General features: G+C 45.2%; 1 protein-coding gene across 3 annotated transcripts in view; it reads right to left on the reverse strand.

The window, feature by feature from the left end:
* The window catches only part of SVIL (supervillin), a 235007-nt gene extending 211049 nt beyond the window's left edge, over positions 1-23958 (reverse strand). The window contains exon 1 of one of the 3 annotated variants that reach the window (XM_040451067.1): positions 23865-23958. The gene's annotated coding sequence lies outside the window, so the exon portion shown is untranslated. Of the gene's footprint in view, positions 1-22368; positions 22485-23348; positions 23613-23864 lie in introns of those variants that run through there. The other 2 variants (XM_040451064.1, XM_040451065.1) reach the window with 2 other exon arrangements.
* Positions 23959-25003: the final 1045 nt, after the last annotated feature.

Raw genomic sequence — 25003 nt, forward strand, 5'->3', positions numbered from 1 at the left:
GAGCAGATCTAGGAAGCAATGAGAAAATCAATGAGTGGCCTCCACAAAGGACATCCTCAAGAGGAATGCATTCATTTCAAGCAACAGACAAATGAGTTAAAACCTAGAGATTATTAGGGATACGGTAAAGAAACATGGGTCTGCCCTCAACAGGGAAGAAAAAACAGGTCAATGAGACTCGAGAAAAACAACTGCCAACATGATATATAAATATAAGACATGATCCAAATGTGCCATGATTTTGAGCACCAGGTGACATTTCACAGAAGGAACCCATTTGAAAATAACATTAGAAATTTCCTCCGTTGGGGGCGCCTGGGTGGCGCAGTCGGTTAAGCGTCCGACTTCAGCCAGGTCACGATCTCGCGGTCCGTGAGTTCGAGCCCCGCGTCGGGCTCTGGGCTGGTGGCTCGGAGCCTGGAGCCTGTTTCCGATTCTGTGTCTCCCTCTCTCTCTGCCCCTCCCCCGTTCATGCTGTGTCTCTCTCTGTCCCAAAAATAAATAAAAACGTTGAAAAAAAAATTAAAAAAAAAAAAAAAAAAAAGAAATTTCCTCCGTTGAGCGGTGATACAATTGTGATTGTGGGATTACAGGTAGGGAAGCATAATGATAGCACACTACTTGGCCCTACCACAGACAGTGTTCACGTTAACATGCTCATCGGCTTGGAATTTTGAGACTCGACCTATGGACAAAGCAAAGCAAACAGTGCCAGTTGGAGAAGGCAAATGTCTCCAACCTCAACGCGTAGAAGGAAAGACACAGCTGAGACAAGTTGAAAGATGGACAAATGGGAAACAAAGAGGCAGACCGAAGGGTAGTGGTACTTAGTATCCAAATCTCGCAAAATTCGGCACTTGAGATAAAAGTAGGTGGAACCAGATGTAGAGATTTATGACTGTGACAACCGCAATAGTAATGAAGAGAGTTTATACACTGATAAGACTAAGTGGAGCATGCCTGTGTGTGTCGGGGGGGGGGGGGGCTTCATTTATCAGAGCAGACAGAGATTCAACAGATACAAAGCAGATACATCAAAACAGCTGAGCAAATATGTTATTAGAGCCCCAGAGGTAATAACCGCTAAAAGAATTAACAGGAACCATTAAAGATGCGTTGCCTCTGGAGAACAAGGCTCTTGTTTTTCATTATCAGGGTTTCTCTACCACCTGATTTTTTCAGCCACGTTCATCAATCACTTTGATGTTTAATCTAGTGCCAGAGTTGGCCGACTTTTTTCCATAAACAACCTACGGCAAACGTGTTTTAGGCATTGTGTGAGCCATCCAGGTCTCCGGCAGCTGCATAACTCTGCTACAGCAGTGTGAACAGACAATCCGAAGTGGATGGGTGTCACCATTCCGATAAAACTTTATTTATACAAACAGGTGACAATCAGATTTGGCCTTCAGGCTGTAGTTTGCTAAACCCTGAGCTAGCCCAGTGTTTCCCAAACTATGTACCGTAGGGATACTCAAGTAATATTTAAGAGTAATTCCTCCGGGGCACCTGGGTGGCTCAGTCGGTTGAGCGTCTGACTTTGGCTCAGGTCATGATCTCGCGGTTCGTGAGTTTGAGCCCCGCGTCGGGCTCTGGGCGGACAGCTCAGAGCCTGGGGCCTGCTTCGGATTCTGTGTCTCCCTCTCTCTCTGCCCCTCCCCTGCTCGTGCTCTGTCTGTCTCTGTCTCAAAAATAAATAAAACATTAAAAAAAATTAAGAGTAATTCCTCCAAAAAAAAAGAGAGAGAGGTCCCATGTTCAAAGAGTTTAGAAAATGCTAGGTTAAATAAGCCTAAGCAGTCTCTTTACTCCAGGATCACAACCTCGAACGTGCTGATGAGCTTTGAACACTCAATATGGAAGTTATCTAGAGTGCACAACGTTTCTCCAATCTGTCTCTGAATACGTCGGAGAAGCATCAACGGCCACTGGTGTTTAGTAGAATGGTTCAGGAAGCGGTGTCATAATCAAATTCCTAGCCGGTAAAGACGAATAAATATGACTGGGCGAGTGGCACATGACTTGCCCAGGGCTACTTGACCAGATGGTGTCAGAATGGGACTAAGGGCCAGCCAGCCCAGGGTGCTTGCTGCCTCTCCACAGGGCTGTCCATTCCTGTACCTGCGGAACAAACCAGTGCCAAGCGAATTATCTCTCTATCCTGAGCGACTTCAGGGGACACACTTCAAGACAATGTAACTACATGGATGCAACAATACCTTAAACCGCAAAAAGCTGAACACCCTGGGGCTAGATTTTATTTTCCTTAGAAACATTGTGATGTGAGCTGAAGCACATGAGTCTCATTACCTGTGATTCTGTTTCATCTCTAACACTGGGGGAGGGGAATAGAAATGATCGAAAATCAAGAGGAACAAATTAACCTTTTTTCTCAACTTTTTTATGATTCCAGTGCATAGCATATTATTCAGTGGTGCGAGGCATACTTTATGTTTTATGGCATGTAAGTAACTAGGCCTTGTTGATTAAGCCCTATCTTTTTTTTTTTAAGTTTCTTTTTTAAGGTTTTAATTTATTTTTTAGACAGAGCATGAGCAGGGGAAGGGCAGAGAGAGAGGGAGACACAGAATCCAAAGCAGGCTCCAGGCTCTGAGCTGTCAGCACAGAGCCTGACACAGGGCTCGAACTCACGGAGTGTGAGATCATGACCTGAGCTGAAGTCGGATGCTCAACCGACTGAGCCACCCAGGCACCCCTGATTAAGCCCTATCTGAACATTCAGCACCATACAAAGCACATGGCATGTGTGTAGAAGATAAAAGCAAGCTGAGGAGGGGTAGGGAGGAAAGAAAATGCCTTGGGAAACCTAATTTCTGTGAAGAGAGTACTGAAAAAGGAAACAAAGCAACATATTCTGAACCAGAGATGTTCAGGATATAAACTGGAAAAAGAAAGAAAGAAAGAGAGAGAGAGAGAGAGAGAGAGAGAGAGAGAAAGAAAGAAAGAAAGAAAGAAAGAAAGAAAGAAAGAGGAAGGAAGGAAGGAAGGAAGGAAGGAAGGAAGGAAGGAAGGAAGGAAGGAAGGAAGGAAGAAAGAAGGAAACCACCTTAAAGGGGCGCCTCGGTGGCTCAGTTGGTTAAGCATCCGACTTGGGCTCGGGTCATGATCTCACAGTTCGTGGATTCCAGCCCCACATGGGGCTCTATGGTTTCTGAATTTTAGAAGGTCTTACATCATTTTCTTTCAATTCACGAACCCTCTTGTTCACGTTTTCCAGGTGTGCTTCCATAGCCGGGGATTACTAACAGAGCTGGAGTTGTGAGAACATCCCTGGCCCACTTAGCTAAGGGGAAGCTTCCCCTCACACTCTCACCGATGGTGGGAAAATGAAACCTGCTTCTTCCAGAAGCACGGGAATGCCACTTTTGCTAACAGAGTTCCCATCTAACTAAGACCAGGTCAGATCGCTCCAGAGATCGTCGGTTAGCGGCCCTTGGGAAAAGGAAGGCCAACGGCAGCTGACCTACAACAACCCTTGCCCTGTCCCAGTATTACAACCCACAAACTGTCCCCGGGGTCTTGTCCTAATGGCCTCACACAGTGGGAAGTTGTCCAACCCTTGAGGCACAGCCATCAAATCCTTTGGAGACCACTAATTATACAAGACTTCCTTTGCTACACTCCTAAAATTCCTGGTGCTGTGGGACCTGATGAGGAAGAAACAGCTGCGAGGCAAGAAAGGAGAGAATCCATCCAGGTGTTGAGAAGCAGGCTCCGGGCTCCGAGCTGTCAGCACAGAGCCCGATGAAGGGCTCGGACTCACGAGCTGTGAGATCATGACCTGAGCCGAAGTCAGTTGCCCAACCGACTGAGCCACCCAGGCGCCACTACATTTAACTTTTAATTAATATGTCTACAGAAAACAAAACAAAACAAAACTGAAGTAGTGTAAAATGTCTGTCCATTAAGCACAAATGTATTGCTTTAATAGGATCACAGTTCACGTTAAATGCTGTATTGCTCAAAACAATATTGCTGTATAAGTGTATGAATCTACACAGAAACGGGTCACTGATACGTTTTGACATATTGTGTTAACAAGACGATTTGGTTTAAATGATTTTTTTTCCTACACGCTGCTATACACTGTGATGTGTTTATATGAATATTTTATGCAGACGGCACACATTACAGTGATAATTATGTAATTCGGAATTGGTAAGTAAATCAAAACAGGGGTTTTAATTAAATATATAATTAATTTATTTTTCAGGTTTATAAAATAAATAAGGTCAAATTTTCAAATTAAAGACAAAGTCTTACTATTGATATAAAGTCAAGTGGAGATACAAAAGTTAGTACTACAACAAAAACAGTAAGGGGAGAAAGAGACTGGAAGAAATAAAAACTGTCATGATCAGTACCAACTGCAATCTGCTGTGGTAGAGAAAAATGAAATATCTGTTTATTGCATCAAAAAATCGAAGATGATAAAACAGACAATTTAGCAGAAATCGAGCAGACAATTAGAGGACAATTTCAGCAAAGGCGCAGCAAATACGATGCTGAATTTCTTTTCAACAGACAAAAAGGAGTTAAATTAGGTGAGATTAGTCACCTAAAGTCAGAATTAAATGACTAACAAAAAAAAATTTTTAATGATTTTTAACAGAATTTGAGCTTGTAACTTTGGCCAGCTATCAAACATCTCATATTCTGGAACAAAATAAAAGAAAAACAAAAATATTTTTAGATGGAGAGATGGTTAAAAAAATGTTTTAGTTACGGAAATTCTGTTAGAAAATTATGAGGAAAATATAAAAAAAGATATTGTACAAAAAGTGAAAGATTTTAAATTAAGTAACAAAATAACTGCCCATAGAATCCAAGATCTTTCTGATAATATCAAAGATAAATTCAAAATTGAAAAATCACAACAAGTTTTCTGTAGCTTTAGATGAGTCATACCATGTAAGAGACATTGCCAAATTAATACTTTGGGTACATTTCTGTCTAAAATGACTTCCAATTTATAAAGCAATGTTATTGACTCCTAGCTAAAAAAAAGCTGAACTCATGGCATAGATACTTCTAAATTTTTACACCTGTCAAAGAAGAATTTTAGCTAGATATGAAAATGTAAAGCTTCTCTTGTAACAGTGCTCTATGTTGGGTCAAAAATCTAGTTTTACTAAACTTTTAAAATAAGAGACTGGTATTTTTCTCTTAATGCTTCATTCTACTGTTTGATATTAATTTGTAGCTGGCTTTCTGAAACACAGCCTATGCAAACTGTCCTGGATATTGTTGGTAAAATTGTTTAGTATTTACACATAAATGCTATGAATTATCACCAGTTTACAGAATGGCTGATAGAAATAGAAAATAATTAAGTCAACAATCATGTGTTCTTTTCAAGCAAATCTTTGGTTGGGTCATGGAAAAGTCTTACTAAGATTCACCCTACAGTTAACTCCAATTCAAGATTTTCTTTAAACAAAAGAAATCTTGCCAGATAATTAATACAAAAAAAACTGCAGTGTGATTTACGTTTTCTCACAAATACCACACTGCATATAAACAAGCCAAATTAGGGCCACCTGAGTGGCTCAGTCGGTTAAGCGTCCGACTTCAGCTCCGGTCACGATCTCAGGATCCGGGAGTTCGAGCCCCGTGCCGGGCTCTGGGCTGATGGCTCAGAGCCTGGAGCCTGCTTCCGATTCTGTGTCTCCCTCTCTTTCTGCCCCTCCCCTGTTCATGCTCTGTCTCAAAAATAAACAAAACGTTAATTAAAAAAAAAAAAGCCAAATTAGAAGTTCCAATAAAAGGAAAAGCTTACTTATGATCTTGACAAACAAGTAGGAAAATGTAAATCAAAATTTATACTTTTTATAAATCAAGTAAAAAATAATGGTTTTATACATTTTTCTAACTTGTACCAATATGTAGAAGAGATTTAAGCAAAGGAATTACATAGTCTTGAAAATCTATAAAAAAAATTTGAAGAACACTTTAAAGAGATTAATAAATTTAGAGTTCATTTTTAATTTTTATAATATCCCTTTGAATTTAATGTTAACAATTCTGAGCTGGCATGAGTTAATGATTTTTATAATTTGAGTAAACATAGCTTTAAAACTGATCAGCTTTTGTTTCAAAAAATAAAATCAATTCTCCTAAAAAACATGGGCTAATTTTGTCAATTAAAATCGCAACTATTTAAGGAAAATGATTTTTGCCATTTGATTCAGTTATTTGGAAAACTTAAGTATGTTTGGGACTTAGTTACACAAATCCACTTTTTCAACTATGAACTTTATGAAATCTAAATAGGAACCAAGAATTTCGGATGAAAATGTAGTGTCTGAATTTATATCTGCCATAACACTAACATACACACCAAATTTTAAGACTTAGTGCAATAAAAATTCTCATAAATATTTTTATATTGATTACATGTTGAAATGATAACATCTGGGGTGAATAGGTTAAGGAAAATATATTATTAAAATTAATTTCCCCTGGTTTCTTTTAATTCTTTCAACGTGACTACTAGAAAATTTAAAATTATAATGTGGCTCGGGGCGCCTGGGTGGCGCAGTCGGTTGAGCGTCCGACTTCAGCCAGGTCACGATCTCGCGGTCCGTGAGTTCGAGCCCCGTGTCAGGCTCTGGGCTGATGGCTCAGAGCCTGGAGCCTGTTTCCGATTCTGTGTCTCCCTCTCTCTCTGCCCCTCCCCCGTTCATGCTCTGTCTCTCTCTGTCCCAAAAATAAATAAACGTTGAAAAAATTATAATGTGGCTCACGTTATATTTCTTTTTAAAAAAAATTTTTTAACATTTATTTATTTTTGAGAGACAGAGAGACAGAGTAAAAGTGGGGGAGGGACAGAGAGAGACGGAATCACAGAATCCAAAACAGGCTCCAGGTTCTGAGCTGCTCAGAGCCCGACGCAGGCCTTAAAGCCATGAGCTGTGAGATCATGACCTGAGCCAAAGTCACCTATTGAACCACCCAGGCACCCCAGCTCACATATATTTCTGATGAATAGTTACAGACTCTGGCTACTCAAGTAGTCTTTTCCCAGAAGCATCAATATCATTGGAAAGTTTCTTAGAAATACACACTCTCAGGCCCTAGCCAAAACCTACTGAATAGAATTGGAATTTTATTTAAAATCCCAGGTTTGGCTAAGATGAAGTAAGAGGAAACAGATTTATGCTTTTGCGCAAGCAACAAAAGAAAGATAGAACGGGGCACCTGGATGGCTCAGTCAGTTAAGTGTCTGACTCTTGATTTTTGGCTCAGGTCATGATCTCACGGTCATGAGACTGAGCCCTGCATGGAGCTCTGTGGTTAGCATGGAGTTTGCCTAAGATTTTCCCTCTCCCTCTATCTCTGTTCCTGTCCCCCTTCTCAAAAATAAATAAACATTTAAAAAAGGGAAAGAAAGAAAAGAAAAGATGTGAAACAATGCTTTCTGGAGACAAGACATCAGAAAGTAAATAAAGTGAGCCTATGATTGTCTCAGCTTATTGTCTTAAGGGATTTTCTGGGCAAGACATGGGAGGGGAAAACATAGGAAGAGCCCAGTGACTCCTTAAGTTGAGGATACAGAGCTGAGAGCCCGGGGGGACAAAGAATTTCAAGGACAGAGGGAGTTTAACACAGAGAGAATTTCAGAATCCTCAAAGAGTCACCTTTGAGTATTCAGCTGATCAATGCATGTGTGTGTGAGCAAATTATCTGTGGCTAGGAGAAAAAATACCAGAAAGGATTAGAGGTAACACTGTCTGGTGCTCACACAGGGCCAAGAACAGTACCTGTTTCCACCAAACAGACATTTTGTTCGGGGACATTCAGTACTTGGGACGATCTTGCCTCTGTAGTGGCAAATAATTAGCCCTAGACTGAACATTGCTCCAGTCCCACCTAACAAGCCTTAGAAAGCAACACACAAAAGAATTGTCTCCATCTAATTTAGCTATGTCCTGAGACAAAACACAAGAATATTTTGATTAATACAAAAATATCTAGCACCCAAGACGATAAACTCACAATGTCTAGCTTTCAATCAAAAATTTCCAAGCATGCAAAGAAGGAAGAAAATCCAACCCATAGTGAGGAGAAATATCAATCAATTGAAACTGACTCAGAATTAAGATAGGTATTAGAATTAGCAGACAAGGACAGGTATTCCTGATTTTAAGTAGAGACATGAATATACAAAAACACAAATCCAATTACTAGAGATGAAACCTATAATGTGTGACATGAAAATCACTAGACGAAATTAATGGCAGATACACATCACATACAAAAGAACTGAACCTGAAGACATAGCCATAGAAACATCCAAAATAAAAAACAAACAAAAAATAATTTAAAAAATAGAGCATGAATAAGTTGTAGAGATAGCTCCAGCAACTTAATATATATGTAATTGGAATCTTGATAGGCAAGGGGAGGGGTAGAAAATAATATTTGAAGAAAAATGACTGAAAATATTCCAAACTTAATAAAAATATAAACCAAAGAAACAAGGAGCCTGACTAACCCCAAACACAGGAAACGTGAAGAAAAAAACACTAAGGCACAACATAAATCAAATTGCTCAAAACCAGCCATTCAAAAGAAACCTTAAAAGCAACTGCAGAAAAAGAATGCTTCAACAAGGAACAAAGATGAGGACGACAGCTGATTTTATGCCAAAAAAGATGCAAATGACAAGACAGTGAAGCAACATCTTTAAAGAACTGAAAAAAAGAACCCCAGGGCACCTGGGTGGCTCAGTCAGGTGAGCATCAGACTTCAGCTCAGGTCATGATCTTGCAGTTTGTGAGTGCATGCCCCACATTAGGCTTGCCGCTCTCAGAGCGTAGCCCACTTCAGACCTTCTGCCCTCCTGCCTCTCTGTCCCTCCTCCACTTGCACTCTCTCTCTAAAAAATAAATAAAACATTAAACAATATTTTTTAAAGACAAGAAAAGGAAAAAAGAACCCTGACAATCTAGAATTCCATACCCAGCAAAAATATCTTTCAAAAATATGGATCAGTATGAACTTTACTGGACATATAAAAGTGAAAAGAGCTTATCAACAGCAATCCTGAATAACATGAAATGTTAAAGGAAGCCCTTTTGAGCAGGGAAAAAATAAGACCTCTTGTAAAAATATGTATAACAAAGGAATGAAGAAAACAGGACATAGCAATTAAGTAAATATATAATTTTTTTATTATCTATATATTAGTTAAACAGAAGTGACTTCTAAAAGAGTCAATTACACACTGCCTACAAGAAGTGAAATATAAAGAAAAACAGGTTAAAAGTAAAAGGATGAAAAATGACATACAATGATAATATCCATCTAAAGAAAACTGAAATGGCTTCATTAATATCAAATGGGAGATTCTGGAGCAAAGATTATCACCTGTTTTTTAAAAAGGTCATTTCATAATCATAAAGTGACCAGTTCATCAAGATGATATAACAATCCTAAACATCTATTTACCTTAACAGCTATGCTTCCAAATACAGGAAGCAAAAAAGGATAGAACAGCAAGGAGAAAGACAAATTCATAAGAACAGTCATATATTCCAATACTGGTGTGTTAATATTTAATAAGAGAAGTAGACAGAAAAATCAGTTAATACATAAATATTTGAACGAGATCCCCCCAGTGATCGGAAGGCACACTAAAGCCTGAGAAATACTGTTCTACACTACTCTTCACAGGTTCATGTTCAAGTCAATTTCTGGTAAATTTTTCTTTTGGCTTCCTACTGGTATCATCATAACCAGTGCTCTTTCCTCTGACTTCTAGGCTAAGCAGGAGTTAGAGAAGGTATTTCCAGGAAAGCTAATCTTGAAAAATAAACCATAGAATTTGAGATGGTAGAGTTGAAAGACTCTGAACTTTTTCATCTTATAGACCCAGAAATAACATGAGCTCCTCCACTTAGATTTAAACTCCTTGACATTTAAGGCACGCATCTACAGGATTACACTAAGAGCTGTGAGATATTGTGTAGACAACGCTTAGCCAAAAGTTAGCCTAACACAGAACACACACTCAATGACACATGCCTTTCCTACCTTTTCTACCATACTGACTAGTCAGTCAGTACTGACTAGTCACCAGTCCTGGGGCGAGCTGGGCTTTCCAGCACTTCTGCTTGAATAATCCAAGTAAGGATAGGGAAGGTGAAGATACTCAACAGCAAAGTATGCCAGCATCTCTATTGTGATCGCTGAAAATTCTGAGACACCATTCGACAAGCCAATACTTTCCCTTCTAACCCTCAGTGAAGAGTTCTACTTTATTTATGGTGATAATTTTCCTTCTTCCAACATCCCTTGGCCTTACAGCTCATAACGGATTAACAGAGAAAGGTTGAGTTGGACACCTTTATAACAAAGTTTCAAATAGTGACAAATGTATCAGAAGTAAACATGACACATTTAATTTTTTTTCAATCCCATTAGAAAACTCTATCACTTGTTATTGGCCGAAATTAAGAGTGATAAAAACAGGGATAGGAATCAGAAGACCTGGTTTCTAGGCCAGGCCCTGTTATCTGGTCCCTTTATCATCTTGAATAGAACAGATTTCTTTGTGAGCCTTTATTTTCTCATCTATAAAAGAAAGATAAGAGGCAAGCTCTGTTCATCTTATAGAGTGCAAAAAGAATTAAAAGGAGATGTGTGTGAAATCATAAAGCATACATAAGTGCAAAGTAGTATTTCCAATGATCGTGGTCATGATTCCTCCTTTTAATATAGAAAATTAAGAGGTCAATTGAGGGGGGAAAACTGTTAAACATCAAGCTACTAGTTTTTTCTCCTTTTTAGGTTTATGCACTCCAATATGATGACAGCAACTATGAGTTGTTGGTTTTTTTTTAACTCAAAAATTTCCCAAACTACTACTTAAAAGTTTTCTCTGTGAGTAATAAAGAAATGTGGCAAAAGAAAAAGCTTGAGGAACTTATCCAAAACTATATCACGAAGCCCCAGGAGTTAAGAAATTCTGGCTTAATACTGGCCCAAACTCTCCCCCAAAAAACCTTACCAGAAAGTTAAGAAAAGAGTGGCAACATTCTATTCAATAGAGCTAGACAGAAACAAACACAGAGTGGCGGTGGCCTTTGGAAGAGGCATACATTAAAACCACAACAGCAATCAGTGTTTTCACAATGAGTTGGACACAAAACCAGAATAATCGGTATCTTTACCAAAAAGCAGTCCAAACCCAACGTGGACTAAGGGACTAAAAACTCCAGCCCTAATGTGATAGCTTTATTCTTAATATTTTACTACGTTAGCATCAAGTTTGCACTTCTGGAATCCCCAGTTATATGTGTGACCTTTACTGTGATTTAACTACCGTGTATGTACTGGTTCTATATACTGGAAAGTAAATGCGACCTTAGAGTTGGGAGATCCATATTTAAATCTCAGTCCGGTTACCCACTAGACAAATAAGATTTCGCCCAGTCATTGTACCTCCGTGAGCCTCAAAACCGCTCATCTATAAAATGCAAGTAACACTACCTACTTCACATGGTGGTTGTGATTATGACACGAGTCATGTGAAAGTGCCGAGCGCAGTCTCCTGCCCATAATAGTGGTCAGAAATATTTATGAACTTGAATAAGCATCTCTTACACTTAAGTGACGATTATTCACGATCACTCATTTTCATAGTACTTTAACTGAAACTTCCAGATTCGCTGTTAAGAAGGCTTGACTCTTAGCAAGAGCCGTATGTCCTACCAGACTCTGAATGGAAACTTCAGGGAGTAATAATCCTAGAAAAAAAGATCTTGAGCGCGAAAAACTCTGTCATACTATACAACTTTTAAACGGTCTCCGCTTTCCCATCTACATGGAAATGAGAAAAAAAAAACCATTAAATCCGCAGGCAGGCATCCTCAGGTTTACTATACTTGGTACGGATAAGGACCAACTACAATGGAGGCAGCTCTCCCACAGCTCGTTAACTCTTCCCCACTGTCCCAAGAATTGATAGCCATGGGAAAACCAACTGGAAAATACGAGATGAAACAGAAAAGCCATCAGCAACCCATGTGCATTTGCCAACCAAAGAGGATAAAAAACTTGGGAGGAGAAAACGGGGTGGGTGGCGGTTATTTAAAAATAGCACTTAACTTTTGAAAGCCAACGTCTAGCTCAAATGGGAAGTGACGGAGAAGACCATGTGTGTCGGGGACCATGGCCACGGAGCGTGTGAAGTAGGAGTGGGCTTATCAATGCTGGTAGTTTCACAATGAGATACTATTTGAACCTCGAACCAGGATCTGTGCTCAGAATGGAAGTGAGTGTTCGCTCCACAGTAAGTTTGCAGTTTCCTTGAAGGTAGTTTTTTTTGGTTGTTGTTGCTGTTGTTTTTGTTGTTTGTTTGTTTTTAAGAAGCCCAGACACTAGAGATGGAACTAATTTGTTCATGGGAAAAAGAATAGTAAAGTGCTTTCACTGCCTGCTATAACCAATTTGTGTTTTCTTCCAGCACTATGAGAACCAAGTATAGCAAAAAAAATGCCACACAGTGAAAGAAAGCTTTTAGTTTTTTTAAAAAGTGATGAGGGGGGCACCTGGGTGGCTCAGTAGGTTGAGCGTCTGACTTCGGCTCAGGTCATGACCTCGTGGTCTGTGAGTTCGAGCCCCACGCCGGGCTCTGTGCTGACAGCTCGGAGTCTGGAGCCTGCTTCGGATTCTGGGTCTCCCTCTCTCTCTGCCCCTCCCCACTCACGCTCTGTCTGTCTGTCTCTCTCTTTCTCTCTCTGTCAAAAAATAAATAAACATAAAAAAAAGTGATGAGGAAGTTTGTGTTTTTAAACACACACACACATATGTTGGGTTTACGTAAATAATCAACCAAAACATGTTTCTACCATATCATTTTCTTGTCAAGCATATGGTATTTTTCTTTTTCCCGGAAACTCAATGTCAGAAGTATATGATGATTGAGACTTTTTCAACAGACAACTGGATAATTTGGGGGTCAGAATTTAAGAATCTTATATCAAATTCATTTGTAGGAAGAACTAGTCTAACAATGCTTGAAGTGAGTTGTCTCTATGATTGAGCTCAGGGTCTATCAATTTTTCTAGGAATATGGGTTCTTTGCCTTATTCTTAGAGCTTTTGAAATCTAGTAGACTAAAAAATTGCAGTTTTTGTTTTTTTGAAAGCATGTTTACTTCCAAATATTCAAGCACGCAATTTCCTCATTCTGACACACGGTTCAAGGACAGAGTTCTGTCTTTCCACTTGCACTGCCATCAAGAGCTACATCTGAAATCGGACGTATAGACGTAGCCCTAAAGTAGTCTGTGCTTGCCAAAATTTCTTCTTGAGCCCCAGAGTGATTCACTCTAAAGGAGACTGCCCGTTGTCCTCACAGACTCTCGAGAGGGCAGGAACCAACTTCCCTTTTGAGCTTCTCCTTTCTTTCAAGAGTGGTAGGTTTCCTCCACCTGCCCAACGAGTATTCTCACGATCACAACGAGGCTTTATCAGAAACACAGACTTGTAGTCCTTAAAAGGCAGAAAAGGGGAGATAAGAGCCAGGCAGCCTACCCCACGCTGACTTGTAGACAAGACTTCTGAGAGCCTGCACGCCGTGCTCTGATATGTTTCTGCTTTGTCGTGAGGAAAGTACTCTTTCCTTCAGCAGGCCTGAAATAGAACCACTTTCCTCACCCAAACACAGCCGAGAACAGCAAGGCAGAAAGCAGAGGCTGTTGGCCATGACGCCCAGCACCAAGAAGAGGTGGGGAGCTGTGGGGTACGGTCCCTCCTGGGTGACAATAAGCCTGGCAGCCAGTTTCTGCAAAGCTTGGCCAAGGGAAAAGAAAGCCTCTTTAGAAATACAGTTGGCAAAACACTGAATATAAAAAGGATACTCTGAGCGACTGCATAATTACAGACTCAGAGTAACTCTCTAAACTGGATCCCCATAGTATATCCTTTGTATGCTTGTGGGGAGTCTAGACCCCCACTGCACATCCTTTTACAAAACAGTTCTGCAGGCTTCCTTCTCCCTTCATGACAAAAAGCGTTGGAGATGGACGGAGAGGGAAAAAAGTAAACCCGGGAAGATACTGATACGTTCTCTCATCTACTGCATGAGGCTTAGAACCTTGGATCTGAGTTCAAACCCAGACTCTACTACTTCCTGCCTACGTGCTGTCTTACCCCCTTCGAGAGACCTAGTCCCCAGGGCTTCCACTTCTAAGACTGTGCTGATGAAGAGAGGTAAAGCAGGTCAAGCCCTCAGTGCAGGGCCTGGTATGTAGTGCAGCCAGTCCGTGACTCAGCTGCAGTAGCGTCCTCACCCCGCCCCCCGCGTCTTTTGTGTGTCCCTTGCACCCGGACTGTTCACCCATCGCAACGCCTATGACACTTCCCTGTGCTTTTGTGCTTACAAATGCATCCCCAGATTGTAAGTCCTGGGAGGGCAGGATTGACTCACCCTATATTCTCAATACTGAGCACGTACATATGCACGTGTGTGTGTGTGTGTGTATGTGTGTGCGTGTGCACACACACGCATGCCACTATGAGGTTAACCAATGTCTGCTGAACAAACAAGCGAAGGAATGGACAGGCTGTTAGGTTACTCTCACTGTTTATTTCCATGGCATTCCAGTTTTAAATGCCTTTGTCCTGATGTTGTCCTAGATGGCTAACTTGTCCAGGTTAACTGAACCTGCTGAGCACGTCGGGATTCTGCTGTAACACCAACTACACAATGCTGCTGAGACAAAGATCCCCCAGTCTGGGTGAGTTATGGTCTGTACTAACACAAGCTCCCATCCCAGGTCTTTAAACAGGCTCCCATATCTACTGGGGCAAGACAACGGTGCTCCTTTTTAATTGGGAAGTTCTAGGACCAAAGTCCACTTTGGCCCGGGTAAGCATCCTTTCACTGTTTTCAGAATGTTCAAGAAGGAGGACAAGAGGAAATAAAAAGTAAGTTGTTAGCACATACACACGCACACACACACACATTCAGAGAAAGAGCAATTTCCCTGCAGTGAGCAAGTATCAGGCGGGAGAACTCCAGAGCTCACGGCCAGCTCGGCCAAGCAGAAGCCAGCCTGCTGAGGCCAAACACCAGCCATGTTATCCCCGCAGCTCTGGCTCAAGGCAGGGCAAGAACATCCTCTCCCACTGCTTCCCAGCAGCCAATTTGCTCCATTCCTCACTCTGAGGACAGCCCTCCTTGTTCATAGCTTTAGGGAGAAGGCTAGGTTCCTAAATCAAGGAACTCTCCTCAGACGTACTCTCTAGCATATTTTCATGGACATGGAATCACTACTAGAAAATACCCCTGAGGAGCCTCTAGAATAAAAGGCCCAGCACAGTCTTGATACGCCCATGACTGACACACAAGCCACACTGGCCACAAAGCACAAAATACCTTCCAAGATCTTTCAGAAACGTAATTTGGAAAAAAAAAAAAAAAAAAAGCAAACATGAATTCTGCTCTGTGTATGAGCAATTTCCATTTGCAAGGGAAAGTATATCCAAAAACAAGCCCATGTTTCAGTTACTTTCAAGGTCCTGCCATGGGAAATAAAAGCCAAAATAAATTTCAAGCTGTTTTCTCCAAAGTTCCGGCCTTTGAAATGCCCTGACCTGACCAGTTTCAAAACTGGTGTTTCCAAGTTTCAATTCCAAAGAATCATTTTTTTAAAGGCAAAGTTGCCTCTAAGTAAAAACTGTGATAAGAGTGTATTTGATGATTGGGGCACCTGTGGGGCTCAGTTGGTTAGGCTTCCGACTTCGGCTCCAGTCATGATCTCGCGGTCCGTGGGTTCAAGCCCCACGTCGGGCTCTGTGATGACAGCTCAGAGCCTGGAGCCCGCTTTGGATTCTGTGTCTCCCTCTCTCTCTACCCCTCCCCTGCTCACGCTCTGTCTGTTTCTCTCAAAAATAAATAAACATTAAGAAAATTAAAAAAAAGAAAGTATATTTGATGCGATTATTCTACCTGATGCAGTTGACAGCCAAGCAGGACTGGCTCGTGACAGGGGCAGGAGAAAGAACCTGCAGACCAAGAGAAACAAATAGGAAGAAGGAATATACTTCTCAGGAAGCACTGCCAAAAAAGGGGAAGAAAGTTGCTTAGAAAGTAAATCCTGAAAGTTCTCATCACAAGTAAAAGTAATTCTGGGGGCGCCTGGGTAGCTCAGTAGTCTGACTTGGGCTAAGGTCATGACCTCACGGTTCTTTAGTTTGAGCCCCACGTCGGGCTCTGTGCTCTCAATGCAGAGCCTGCTTTGGATCCTCTGTCCTCCTACCCCCACTCTCTATCCCTCCCCAGGTCACACACTCTCGCTCTCTCTCAAAAATAATAAATAAAACATTAAAAATTTTTAAGAAAAAAAATTCTGTAATTATGTGCGGGGGGTGGATATTAACTAGACGCACTGTGGTCATCACGTAATATATACAGATACTGAATCATTGCGTCACACACCTGACACTAAGGTAAGGTTGTGTGTCAATTCTACCTCTATAAAAAATTGAGAGGGTAAAAGAAAAAACAGGGAGAAAGAGAAAGAAAGAGCAGGGCAGCCCCAAGAGAGAGACAAAGACGCATCCTGGAAACCCCGGGGAAATGCAGACACAAAGGGGCAGCGCACAGAGGAGCCAAAATGGGGCAGCCTGATCAGCCACAGGAAAAGCTGACAGGAGTCACCAGAAAGGATAGCTTCCCCCGTGTCAAGGAGCAGGCTGGATGGTGGGGGGAAGCAATTAAACACCAATGACAGATGGAGATAAGGGCATCCAAGGCGAAGTGTCCCTGAGACACTTGAAACCGAGGACTGCCAGGAGGTGGCTGGGCGGCAGCCACCGAGCGGGAGCAGGAGGGGCAGTGTATCAGAGAGAAAACAAAGGGTCCGAGAGGAGGACAAAGCGGCCAAAGTTTGGGGGCTGAGCTGTTGGGATGGAGAAGCCCTTCTAAGTTCATCACCTTCTTCCTCCTACAGGGAGAGAGCTGTTGTTTGGAACCTGTAAGGAGCCCAATGCTGAAGGGACAGCATGGTCACCATTCCCAAGGGGCGATGGCTCATTTTCCAATAGGCCCCTTATAGAAAAGACCAGACAGGTTAACTATGAGCATCCATTGGTATCGGACAGCCGGCGGGAACGGTGTAGCGCTCCACACCATCGAACAGGAATAAACATCTGGATACAGCAAATACGAAGTCATCTTCTGAAAGGTGCTGAGCTGGTTGAAGAAGGGGTAATGGGTCCAACAGCCATGCTGTGCCTCTATGCGTGTGTGTGTGTGTGTGTGTGTGTGTGAGAGAGAATATGAGTGACAGGAAAGAGGAATGCGTGTGTTAGAAAGCTCGCAACTGCACTTCAGACCCAAGACTTAAAAACACAGTATGATAAGAACAATTACAATGCGCAACGAAATGTAATGAGGAAGAGAGTCACCCCAGGGAAAGAATCCAGTGAACACCCCAGCGAGGACCATGGTAGTTGGGAGTCGTACAAGGAAGCCTCAGGAAGGGGGTGAGTCAACCTCTAGCTTGGCACCAGTTGATCCTTCCAGGACTCAGCCAGTGAGAGCACCGAGTTGTGAGTCAGGAGATTTTCGTTCTAATTCCAGCCCAGGTAAGGCCCTCAGTGGCTGAGCCTCAGTTTCCTCTTCTGCAATACAAAGCCCCCTGGCCATCAGCCCTGGGAACCAAACAAAGCTCTTGAAAATCACAAATGCAAATGGCAGTAACACCAACTGAAAATAGAAACACTGCACAAATGGAATACTGCTGTGAAAAGGGACCAAGTGAAAGATGCGTGGCCATGTAAATGGAGCACCAGGGGGATTAAGGGCTTAGAACTATGGGTCTAACTCAGCAACTATGAGTCGCTCAGGGATCTGAAGCAGCAGCGGTTTCCAGTGCAAGAGCCCCTAAGAGTTAGATGAGCTTCAGTCTGGGTTTTATACATGTCCAAGTGATTATGGTTTATTTTATAACCTTTTTATAGAACAAAGGGATTGCAGCTGACTGATCCTAATAAAGCGTTGTGATTTATGCCGCTGCTCCTACAGAGCATTTATTCACTTCCATGCACAGTGATTAGGAGGGCAGAAGGCTTCTGAGTAGTGAGCAGCAGTCAGGGGACTCTCTCCACGGGCCCAAGGCTTTCCTCCTCTAGTACACGTACTCCAAATGCATAAACCATAGAATGCCAATTCCATCTACCTGCACACAGACTCTCCTTCTCGATTTTAGATGGTCAGCTGGCTACTCTGGCTTTATCTGAGCTGCGAGGATTACAACACCGACATGATTACACAAAACAGTGCCCTTCACAAAAAATGATGCCGCCTCCAATACAAGCATGGGTTTCCACCTGTTGTTTCTGACCTGTGAATCCATCCTGGGCTGGGCTCAAGCCCTTAGTCATCTTTATAGGTTCTCTAGGCCTGCCACGTTGTAAACACGCAACACAAGATTTGCTGAATTAAACCAAAGAGCCAAATCATCTTGGATAAGTAATAACTTCTCAGAAACTCGAGTTTTCTCATGGATAAGATGAGGGATGTGGGCAAAGCACCTTCCAGCTCTAGCAAATGCGAAATAACCTAATCTTCTGAAAACACAAAAGCCCTGTCTGAATACACCTTGTCTTTCTCATGTACTTCCTGCAAAGGAAAACGTATACAATTAAAGCCCGATTCAGATGTCAGTTAAAAAAAACAATTTTAATATCAGACCCATTCCTTTGTCAGTCCGTGAAATACAAAAGCAGTGTGGTTTTAAGTATGAAAAAAACTGTACAGGCTGGGGATCCCTGGAAAAAATGTATTCAGAAAAGAAAAAAAAAATGTTAATTCTGACATTTCCTTGTAAACCTTCTCCCCTGAAAGACTGCATGTAGAATAACATTGACCTAACAAAAACAAGTAAGACTATTGACAATGGCTACAGTTTAACAAAGGCGTCTGGATTTTTACCTTCCTTGGTTACTGCACAAAAGCAGCAAATGTAAGTACAGTTGCCCCAGCAGCTGGTAAGTTCTCTCCCATATGCGTAGAAGTTGTGAAACAGCTGGGGAATGCAAGATGCTTTTGAGCAAGCTGCTATGTGATCCAAAATAACACGCTGCCTGTTCATCTCCGTACAATGGAAGCGACAGCCCAGGGCAGGTCTGGCGCATGCCCCGCAGCTGCGTCTTTCTTTGCAGCCGGGGCCACAACAAGTGGCTACAAATGGAGTAAGATGCACAAAAGCGGAAACCTTGCTCCTAACCCTTTGCGTGCTGTCTCTTGGTTACACACACGCAGCTCCTCGTTTTCCAGTGTGGGAGAAAGCTGCGCTTCAAACCCAAAGGTAAAGCCTCTCAAATGTTTTAAATGGCAAACCCTCCCTGGACCCCAGACCTATGCACTTCTTGGCAATCACTTTCACAGGAGGGTGGTGTTTGATGACATTATAAGGTTTCTGGTGCTTTTGCCCATGATTAACTGTTTACCAGATACATGCACAAGCAAAATCAACAACCATGAAATAGCAACAGTAAAGAGGTCTTTCAAAACCAACTTGACATAAAAAACTATTTTTCCACTTATATCTGCTAAGTGTAAAGCTTTGGGGGGGGTGGTTAACATAGGAAATAGTAATACTGATCGTTCACTGGTTGTTGGGCCTGAGCATGGCCTTCCTTACCTCTGTGTCAGTTTCCGAGTTAGTTTGACCATTTTCAGATCATGCTTCATTTGCCATATTTGAGCAAATGTTTGAGAAGTTATCTCAAACTCTCCTCCCTTCTCTACCAATCTGGTGCCTCACCTCTAAACAGACTCCAAAAAAATACTCTGTTTTCCAAGGAAATGTTCCCTCTTGCCAAGACTGGCCCAGCACAAGTTTCACAGAAGCGGATATTTTTCTTTAGTGTTATAAAAGGCTCGTGGATGAGCAATGAGAATGGTTGCCTCCTTTGCTCCAGTGTGTTTGGTTTTGAGTGTGTTTCTTTTCCTTAAGTCCTGTTATCCTGGCCATTAGGATACTGGCTTCAAATTGAAAGGAAAGATAAATGGCCAGAGGGCTGACCACAAAATTATACAGTGGTAAAATTAGGAAGAAAGCCCTGTAGTTCCGGAGCCCCTTGTAAATTCCTTGGGCAACTAGACAAAATTTTCCATTGCTACCAACCCCACCCCCAGCTGCTGATTCCAAAAGAGGAATCACTAACTGCACTGAACTGCAGTATTAACTAAGACGAATAGTGAGTTCAAGGCAAATAACCATATTACCTCTTTGGAGGAGACAGGGGAAGAAAGAAAGATTCTGCTCTTAAACATCGTGGTTATTACTTAGTATCTGTTGAGCAGCTACCATGTGCTAGACTCTGTGCTAAGTACGGTATATGGATTATCAAATTTAACCCTCATAGCTTCGAACCAGGAGGTGTTTTTATTATCCCCGTCTTAGAAGAGGAAAATGAAGTTCAGAAAGGCTGAGCAACTTGCCAAATATTACTAAAGCTATAAATGGTGGAGGTGGCGTTTGAAGCCTGCCATTGTGACTTCAGACGCTTGCCCTTAATTATCATGCCTTGCCGACTCCACAACTGCCATTGCCTTAGGATGTTCTGAGTCACAGGCGCTTAAAACAACATCTTTCTTTAAGGCAATACGTTGTAAGTGCATTCAAGGCAATACCAACATCCCATATTACAAACTTGAGCTCAATGATGCATAAACGTGTGCATATCAAACCATGCTGTTAGACGCCTAAAAGCCATCTGAGTTTTAACTCATTAGGCAGTTAATTAAGGTTGGCCATATTTCCAAGGCAGACTTAATTTTACACACAATATCCAGCCCAGTGGTGAAGTCACACCTCTTAAACAGGGTAGGTAGATTGAGCTCCTGGAAACAGAGATTCATGCCAAGCGGAGCTCCCGCCTCAGGACCACCTGCCTCCTGAGACACCATCTAATGCACAGGACAGCTATGTCTGACTCTGCAGTTGTCAGACAATCCTAAAGGTTTTGGAAGAAGCCTTAGTTGTTTGTGGTCGTATACCTTAAACTCCCAAGAGCTGGTTTAGTTGAGGTGCTGGCCCTAACAAAGCCAGCAATAGGTAGAAAGTCTATCCAATTCTAACGCCTCGGAGGAGGAGGCTGTGAGGCTGCAAAGAGAATGGTGAAGATCCTTCCAAAGTGTGTGTGAAGATTCTCTCATCAGTTAGGCACTGTGTAAAAACCAGTTCCTGCCTTTTCCTTACAACACAAGGGGGTGGAGGCAGATAAGATAAGAAAGCATGTGAATTCTATCCATTGATTACTTGGGGGGGTAGGGTTTCACCTCGGCCAGAGTGCTCTGGGCTTCTCTTCAGCAGCACCTCCTCCTGTCCCTCAGGCGCCCCGAACTTCGGGGGCGTGCTGGAGATGCCGCCCAGGCCCTTTCCGTGACAGTACTTGTGCACAGGCTCGGTTTGCAGAAGTTCCCGCAAGCTCCGGGAAAACAAGGAGCTCTCTTAACTTGCCCTGCCGTCCTGCTCCCATGGTGCACGAGGAACTTCCTAGTGCAATAAACTGTCAGACTTCACCAGAGCCGTAATGCCGTCGCCAGAAGCGCTTAACCCCGCACCTGACCCAGATTGCGGCCTGGACTGGAGCCTCCCGGCCGCTAACTCACAGTAATGCAATTACCGCCTTCTGGAGCTCCACTCAGGGTGCCGGCGGCGGCGGCTGGCGGGCCCCGGGGGCCTAAACCACTCCCTTCCGGGAGCCCGCAAGCCACCCGAATCCGCAGGGAGGGGCGTGGACTGGCGGCTGGCCCCGCGCGTCGCGCGGGGACTTCAAACCCGCGCGGGCCCAGCGGAGGCGCGACCATGGGACCGGAGGAGGGGCGCGGGAGCCACAGCAGCTCTCGCCACTCGTGCAGTGGGGAGAGGAAACAGGCTGTGTCGCAGCTCGGAACACACGCGTGCACCTCCTCGGGTCGCCCCCTTCCCCGCCCCTGCTCCCGTCGTAACGGGCCGCGGAGCTAACTTCCCGAAACTCCGCAGAGGGAAATCCTGACCCGGCCAGCACCTCGGGGCGGCGCAAGCCAGGGCGCGCCGGGGACGGAAGTGGGTGGGAGCGGTGGCCGCGCCGCGCCTTTGTTACTGCTCCGGGACCCCGCGGGCCGCCGGGAGCACCCCATCGCAGCCGCCCGGGAATCGGCCGCCGGCTCCCAGGTTCCCGTCGCCGCCCCCAGCAGGACCGCCCAGAGCCACAGTGAAACTGGTCCCACCTCCCGGCCCCGAGAAGGGCGCGCGGCGGCGTGTCCTAGTGCCGGCCGGCCTTAACCTACGCTGCCGTTCCCTGCCCTGGGGCCACCGCGCGGAGGGACGTTCCTCACCTTCCGGAGCTTTCCCCAGACCTCCGGGTGGCAGAATCGCCGCTTCCCGCCGGACGGCAGCGCGGCAGCCCCGGCTTCCTAACAGCGGCACGGCCACTCCCTGCCTCTTTTCAGCGAGCGAGGATCGGGTCCCCCCTCTCGGGATGATTCACTACGCTCCTTACCTGGAGGCTCGAACAAGTCCCCTCCCCTCCGCCGGCCCGCGCAGCGATCGGGAGCTGGCGCCCTCTGCCGGGCCACCAGCGGGAGCGCCCTGGCGACAGAGCGAGGAGCAGGGCAGCGGATCGGAACCCAGGAAGGAGCCCACCCGAGCGCAGGACACCCCGCTGGTCACTCCTTCGCGAGCTCACTCCCGCGAGGTCACTCCATCCTGGCCGCCGTGCCCGGGCGGCGGCCAGAACCCAGGCGAAGAGGACCAGAGCTGTCCTCACGCTCCCGGGCCACTGGGCACGCCCGGAGTCCCCCACTTGCGGGCTAGCCGGGCCAGCCCGGCCCCCGGGAATGTCCCGAAGAAACCACCAGGAATCGCGTCTGCACGTCTAGTTTTAAAACACTGGAAAGGTACTTACACTGAGTGAAAACAAAGTTTGTGTCTCCTGCCCGAATTAAAGAGGCGGTGGCCCGTCACACCCCCCGGGTCCTAGGACTAGCAAGCGGCTCAGGGCGAGCTCCAGGCGCATCCGCAGCCCCGGGGCTACGAAGGCCCTTGGGTGCAGGTCGAGCCCAGGGTCCGGCTTGGGGTCGGAGGCCGGGGGCCGCGGTGTCACTCACCCGGCCGGGAGGAGTGGCTGTCCGAATGACTGGCGCTTTCGCCAGAGTAAACACTGGAGCAGCAGGTTAGCCTATCCCCCTCCTCCCCGGTCCTGAGTGAAACTTTGCAGGGGCGTGAGAGGAGGGGCAGAGGAAACCTACACGTGAGGGCCCGCGTCCTACCGCGGGGCGCGTGCACACTCGCCCCCCAACTTCCCGACCCCACTCACCCGCTCGGCTCGCCGTCCGCGGTCGCCCACCTGCCGCGCCGGCCCCCAGCACAGAATTCCCCGCGGCGACGAAGGTGGCGGCCGCTCCGCAGGGGCGCCGGGCCGGGGGGCGCGCACTGGCTCGGCACTTGGGCGACGGCGGCACAGTCCCCGCGCTGGCTGGCTCTGGGCGAGAGCCCGGCGGAGTCGCCGCAGCAGCCGGAGCACAGCAAGTTGCCAGGCTGGTCAGGGCGGACCGGGCGCCTCCGTCCCCGAGTGCGGGCGCGCGAGTCCCGGCGAAGCGGGCGGGCGCCGGGTATTACTTGTAGGGCCCCCGGGTGTCGGCTGCCGGGCGCTCTGAGTGGCTCGGACGACGCGCCAGGCCCGCGGGGCGGCGCGACCCACCCCCTCGGCGCGCACCCGTGCGGGCCGGGCCCGGGGACGCGCTCACGCGCACGCGCCCGGCGACTCCGGGGCTCCCGGGACTCTCGCCCGGCCCCAGCCGCTCGGCCCGCGGGCCAGAGGGACGCAGTTTACCCTTAGAGACCCTGAGCGGCCGCTCTGACTTTCCAGTCATTCGGGAGATAAAAGCCACCAACGCGTGCGAACGTTGCTGTCCATGGAACTCTGGGCCAGTTGTCAAGGAGACTGTACCTGCCGAGCCACTCACAAGGGTGGCAAAATCACGTCACCCCACCGAACGGCGCCTCTGGACTGGGGGTGGGGGAGGGGGGATCGTAACCTATCTCAGCGGTTCGCACACTTTACACTTCAGCCAATCACAATCCCCGGAGATTCGTTAAAGCACAGTTGGCTCCTGCCTTCCCCACCTCATCCGTCCAACCTCCCCTTTCTGACGCTTTAAGTCTTCCAAGGGCCGGAGATTTTGCGTTTCTAACAAGTTCCCAGGTGATGCTGAGGCAGTCGTGAAGATCGAGTGAGTTAAGGTGTGTCAAGTACTTGGTAATCTGCAAGGCAGGAGATAAATGGATACTTGTTACTTGTGCTATTTATCTGTTTCAGGAGCTAGCGTTCACGTTTCATTTCGTTCCAACCCCGGCCTCTTTTCCTCGGAATGTTAGACTCTTACTTTTCTCTTGAGTACGCGCCAAGCCTATGTGTGTAGCAGCAGAAGGTGAGTATATTAGTTTTCTAAGGCTGCCATAACAAAGCACCACAGACTGGGTGGCCGACGCAACAGAAATGTATATTCTCACAGTTCTGGAGGCTAGATGTCCCAGATCAAGGTGTTGGCATGGTTGATTTCTTCTGAGCCCTCTCTCCTTGGCTTGTAGATGGCCATCTTCTCTTATAAAGACACCAGTCATGCTGGATTAGAGCTCCCCCATATAACCTCATTCTAATTTAATTTCTTCCTTAAAGACCCTGTCTCTAAATACGGCCACATTCTGAGCATTCTGAGATGCTGGGAGTTAAGACTTCAACGGATGAGTTTTGAGGGGATACGACTCAGCCCCTAACAGTGAGCTTCACTACCCCTAAGAGCCTAGAACAGAAATGGGGTTTCTGCCTTCCCATCCCTATGCCCCCCATGTAGGCTGGGCCTTTGGACTCACGTACCAACAGCTGGGTGCTGTGCGTCACAGCTGGAAGGGCTGAAAATCTAGGAAACAACCCTCTCAACTGAGCATATGGTTCCGTGGAAGACAGCACCT

This window comes from Herpailurus yagouaroundi, unplaced genomic scaffold, assembly GCF_014898765.1.
Source record: "Herpailurus yagouaroundi ecotype Mexico unplaced genomic scaffold, PumYag 203, whole genome shotgun sequence".
NCBI lineage: Eukaryota > Metazoa > Chordata > Mammalia > Carnivora > Felidae > Herpailurus > Herpailurus yagouaroundi.